The sequence below is a fragment of the Schistocerca gregaria genome, unplaced genomic scaffold (assembly GCF_023897955.1).
Source record: "Schistocerca gregaria isolate iqSchGreg1 unplaced genomic scaffold, iqSchGreg1.2 ptg000266l, whole genome shotgun sequence".
Lineage (NCBI taxonomy): Eukaryota > Metazoa > Arthropoda > Insecta > Orthoptera > Acrididae > Schistocerca > Schistocerca gregaria.
The window spans coordinates 1,438,256-1,444,422 of NW_026061768.1; positions in this window are offsets into that span (position 1 = coordinate 1,438,256).

A 6,167-nucleotide genomic window follows, 5' to 3' on the forward strand; every position below is an offset into this window, starting at 1 on the left:
AACCGTTTTCGTCATTTGTTATCGAATCGACTTAAAGCCAGATCGTCACATTGGTCGCTTTTCTCTCTGAGACGATTACATTTATCGTTTGCAAAGCTATGTCGCGTGCTGCGGTATACGGAGACACTAAAAGCACCGTAGTAGATTACAGAAGAAGCTTCTAAGTTGAAGCAATAGCCAGTAAGAAGTAGTACAATTCAAGTTTTAGTTGTCGATTATCCACTTTTTAGCCGGCTTTGGTGGCTTCGACATGACCTAGGACCTTAAGAGTTTGCGTGAAATTAGGACTTGCACCCGCGTTGCACGGGAGAATGTGAAAAGTGTTCATATGTAGTAAAAACCTGAGAAATCCGTCCGTTTTCGTCATTTGTTATCGAATCGACTTAAAGCCAGATCGTCACATTGGCCGCTCTTCTGTCTGAAACGGTTACATGTATCGTCTGCAAAGCTATGTCGCGTGCTGCGGTATGCGGAAACACTAAAAGCACCATAGTAGAACACAGAAGTAGCTTCTAAGTTGATGTAATAGCCAGTAAGAAGTTGTACAATTCAAGTTTTAGTTATCGATTATTGACTTTTTAGCTGGCTTTGGTACCTTGGACATGAGCTAGGACCTTAACATTTTGCATGAAAGGAGGACTAGCAGCCGAAGTGCACGGGAGAATGTGAAATGTGTTCATATGTAGTACAAACCTGAGAGATCCGTCCGTTTTCGTCATTTGTTATCGAATCGACTTAAAGCCAGATCGTCACATTGGCCGCTTTTCTCTTTGAGACGGTTACATTTATCGTCTGCAAAGCTATGTCGCGTGCTGCGGTATGCGGAGACATTAAAAGCACCGTAGTAGAACACAGAAGAAGCTTCTAAGTTGAAGTAATAGCCAGTAAGAAGTAGTACAATTCAAGTTTTAGTTGTCCATTATTCACTTTTTAGCCGGCTTTGGTAGCTTATACATGACCTAGGACCTTAAGATTTTGCATGAAAGGAGGACTAGCAGCCGCGTTCCATGGGAGAATGTGAAAAGTGTTCATATGTAGTACAAAACTGAGAAATCCGTCAGTTTTCGTCATTTTTTATCGAATTGACTTAAAGCCAGATCGTCACATTGGCCGCTTTTCTCTCTGAGATGGTTACATTTATCGTCTGCAAAGCTATGTCGCGTGCTGCGGTATGCGCAGACACTAAAAGCATCATAGTAGAACACAGAAGAAGCTTCTAAGTTGAAGCAATAGCCAGTAAGAAGTAGTACAATTCAAGTTTTAGTTGTCCATTATTCACTTTTTAGCCGGCTTTGGTGGCTTTGACATGACCTATTACCTTAAGATTTTGCATGAAAGGAGGACTAGCAGCCGCGTTGCACAGGAGATTGTGAAAAGTGTTCATATGTAGTAAAAACCTAGGAAATCCGTCCGTTTTCGTCATTTGTTATCGAATCGACTTAAAGCCAGATCGTCACATTGGTCGCTTTTCTCTCTGAGACGGTTACATTTATCGTCTGCAAAGCTATGTCGCGTGCTGCGGTATACGGAGACACTAAAAGCACCATAGTAGAACACCGGAGAAGCTTCTAAGTTGAAGCAATAGCCAGTAATAAGTAGTACAATTCAAGTTTTAGTTGTCGATTATTCACTTTTTAGCCGGCTTTGGTGGCTCGGACATGACCTAGGACCTTAAGATTTTGCATGAAAGGAGGACTAGCAGCCGCGTTGCACGGGAGAATGTGAAAAGTGTTCATATGTAGTAAAAACGTGAGAAATCCGTCCGTTTTCGTCATTTGTTATCGAATCGACTTAAAGCCAGATAGCCACATTGCCGCTCTTCTATCTGAAACGGTTAAATTTATCGTCTGCAAAGCTATGTCGCGTGCTACGGTATGCGGAGACACTAAAAGCACCATAGTAGAACACAGAAGAAGCTTCTAAGTTGAAGCATTTAGCCAGTAAGAAGTAGTACAATTCAAGTTTTAGTTGTCGATTATTCACTTTTTAGCCGGCTTTGGTGGCTTGGACATGACCTAGGACCTTAAAATTTTGCATGAAAGGAGGACTAACAGCCGCGTTGCACGGGAGAATGTGAAAAGTGTTCATATGTAGTAAAAACCTGAGAAATCCGTCCGTTTTCGTCATTTGTTATCGAATCGACTTAATGCCAGATCGTCACATTGGCCGCTTTTCTCTCTGAGACGGTTACATTTATCGTCTGCAAAGCTATGTCGCGTGCTGCGGTTTGCGGAGACACTTAAAGCACCATAGTAGAACACAGAAGAAGCTTCTAAGTTGAAGTAATAGCCAGTAAGAAGTAGTACAATTGAAGTTTTAGTTGTCCATTATTCACTTTTTAGCCGGCTTTGGTGGCTTGGACATGACCTAGGACCTTAAGATTTTGCATGAAAGAGGACTAGCAGCCGCGTTGCACGGGAGAATGTGAAATGTGTTCATATGTAGTAAAAACCTGAGAAATCCGTCCGTTTTCGTCATTTGTTATCGAATCGACTTAAAGCCAGATCGTCACATTGGCCGCTCTTCTGTCTGAAACGGTTAAATTTATCGTCAGCAAAACTATGTCGCGTGCTGCGGTATGCGGAGACACTAAAAGCACCATAGTAGAACACAGAAGAAGCTTCTAAGTTGAAGCATTTAGCCAGTAAGAAGTAGTACAATTCAAGTTTTAGTTGTCGATTATTCACTTTTTAGCCGGCTTTCGTGGCTTGGACATGACCTAGGACCTTAAGATTTTGCATGAAAGGAGGACTAGCAGCCGCGTTGCACGGGAGATTGTGAAAAGTTTTCATATGTAGTAAAAACCTGAGAAATCCGTCCGTATTCGTCATTTGTTAAAGCCAGATCGTCACATTGGTCGCTTTTATCTCTGAGACGGTTACATTTATCGTCTGCAAAGCTATGTCGCGTGCTGCGGTATGCGGAGACATTAAAAGCACCGTAGTAGAACACAGAAGAAGCTTCTAAGTTGAAGCAATAGCCAGTAAGAAGTAGTACAATTCAAGTTTTAGTTGTCGATTATTCACTTTTAGCCGGCTTTCGTGGCTTGGACATGACCTAGGACCTTAAGATTTTGCATGAAAGGAGGACTAGCAGCCGCGTTGCACGGGAGATTGTGAAAAGTTTTCATATGTAGTAAAAACCTTTGAAATCCAACCGTTTTCGTCATTTGTTATCGAATCGACTTAAAGCCAGATCGTCACATTGGTCGCTTTTCTCTCTGAGACGATTACATTTATCGTTTGCAAAGCTATGTCGCGTGCTGCGGTATACGGAGACACTAAAAGCACCGTAGTAGATTACAGAAGAAGCTTCTAAGTTGAAGCAATAGCCAGTAAGAAGTAGTACAATTCAAGTTTTAGTTGTCGATTATCCACTTTTTAGCCGGCTTTGGTGGCTTCGACATGACCTAGGACCTTAAGAGTTTGCGTGAAATTAGGACTTGCACCCGCGTTGCACGGGAGAATGTGAAAAGTGTTCATATGTAGTAAAAACCTGAGAAATCCGTCCGTTTTCGTCATTTGTTATCGAATCGACTTAAAGCCAGATCGTCACATTGGCCGCTCTTCTGGCCGAAACGGTTACATGTATCGTCTGCAAAGCTATGTCGCGTGCTGCGGTATGCGGAAACACTAAAAGCACCATAGTAGAACACAGAAGTAGCTTCTAAGTTGATGTAATAGCCAGTAAGAAGTTGTACAATTCAAGTTTTAGTTATCGATTATTGACTTTTTAGCTGGCTTTGGTACCTTGGACATGAGCTAGGACCTTAACATTTTGCATGAAAGGAGGACTAGCAGCCGAAGTGCACGGGAGAATGTGAAATGTGTTCATATGTAGTACAAACCTGAGAGATCCGTCCGTTTTCGTCATTTGTTATCGAATCGACTTAAAGCCAGATCGTCACATTGGCCGCTTTTCTCTTTGAGACGGTTACATTTATCGTCTGCAAAGCTATGTCGCGTGCTGCGGTATGCGGAGACATTAAAAGCACCGTAGTAGAACACAGAAGAAGCTTCTAAGTTGAAGTAATAGCCAGTAAGAAGTAGTACAATTCAAGTTTTAGTTGTCCATTATTCACTTTTTAGCCGGCTTTGGTAGCTTATACATGACCTAGGACCTTAAGATTTTGCATGAAAGGAGGACTAGCAGCCGCGTTCCATGGGAGAATGTGAAAAGTGTTCATATGTAGTACAAAACTGAGAAATCCGTCAGTTTTCGTCATTTTTTATCGAATTGACTTAAAGCCAGATCGTCACATTGGCCGCTTTTCTCTCTGAGATGGTTACATTTATCGTCTGCAAAGCTATGTCGCGTGCTGCGGTATGCGCAGACACTAAAAGCATCATAGTAGAACACAGAAGAAGCTTCTAAGTTGAAGCAATAGCCAGTAAGAAGTAGTACAATTCAAGTTTTAGTTGTCCATTATTCACTTTTTAGCCGGCTTTGGTGGCTTTGACATGACCTATTACCTTAAGATTTTGCATGAAAGGAGGACTAGCAGCCGCGTTGCACAGGAGATTGTGAAAAGTGTTCATATGTAGTAAAAACCTAGGAAATCCGTCCGTTTTCGTCATTTGTTATCGAATCGACTTAAAGCCAGATCGTCACATTGGTCGCTTCTCTCTCTGAGACGGTTACATTTATCGTCTGCAAAGCTATGTCGCGTGCTGCGGTATACGGAGACACTAAAAGCACCATAGTAGAACACCGGAGAAGCTTCTAAGTTGAAGCAATAGCCAGTAATAAGTAGTACAATTCAAGTTTTAGTTGTCGATTATTCACTTTTTAGCCGGCTTTGGTGGCTCGGACATGACCTAGGACCTTAAGATTTTGCATGAAAGGAGGACTAGCAGCCGCGTTGCACGGGAGAATGTGAAAAGTGTTCATATGTAGTAAAAACGTGAGAAATCCGTCCGTTTTCGTCATTTGTTATCGAATCGACTTAAAGCCAGATAGCCACATTGCCGCTCTTCTATCTGAAACGGTTAAATTTATCGTCTGCAAAGCTATGTCGCGTGCTACGGTATGCGGAGACACTAAAAGCACCATAGTAGAACACAGAAGAAGCTTCTAAGTTGAAGCATTTAGCCAGTAAGAAGTAGTACAATTCAAGTTTTAGTTGTCGATTATTCACTTTTTAGCCGGCTTTGGTGGCTTGGACATGACCTAGGACCTTAAGATTTTGCATGAAAGGAGGACTAGCAGCCGCGTTGCACGGGAGATTGTGAAAAGTTTTCATATGTAGTAAAAACCTGAGAAATCCGTCCGTATTCGTCATTTGTTAAAGCCAGATCGTCACATTGGTCGCTTTTCTCTCTGAGACGGTTACATTTATCGTCTGCAAAGCTATGTCGCGTGCTGCGGTATGCGGAGACATTAAAAGCACCGTAGTAGAACACAGAAGAAGCTTCTAAGTTGAAGCAATAGCCAGTAAGAAGTAGTACAATTCAAGTTTTAGTTGTCGATTATTCACTTTTTAGCCGGCTTTCGTGGCTTGGACATGACCTAGGACCTTAAGATTTTGCATGAAAGGAGGACTAGCAGCCGCGTTGCACGGGAGATTGTGAAAAGTTTTCATATGTAGTAAAAACCTTTGAAATCCAACCGTTTTCGTCATTTGTTATCGAATCGACTTAAAGCCAGATCGTCACATTGGTCGCTTTTCTCTCTGAGACGATTACATTTATCGTTTGCAAAGCTATGTCGCGTGCTGCGGTATACGGAGACACTAAAAGCACCGTAGTAGAACACAGAAGAAGCTTCTAAGTTGAAGCAATAGCCAGTAAGAAGTAGTACAATTCAAGTTTTAGTTGTCGATTATCCACTTTTTAGCCGGCTTTGGTGGCTTCGACATGACCTAGGACCTTAAGAGTTTGCGTGAAATTAGGACTTGCACCCGCGTTGCACGGGAGAATGTGAAAAGTGTTCATATGTAGTAAAACCTGAGAAATCCGTCCGTTTTCGTCATTTGTTATCGAATCGACTTAAAGCCAGATCGTCACATTGGCCGCTCTTCTGTCTGAAACGGTTACATGTATCGTCTGCAAAGCTATGTCGCGTGCTGCGGTATGCGGAAACACTAAAAGCACCATAGTAGAACACAGAAGTAGCTTCTAAGTTGATGTAATAGCCAGTAAGAAGTTGTACAATTCAAGTTTTAGTTA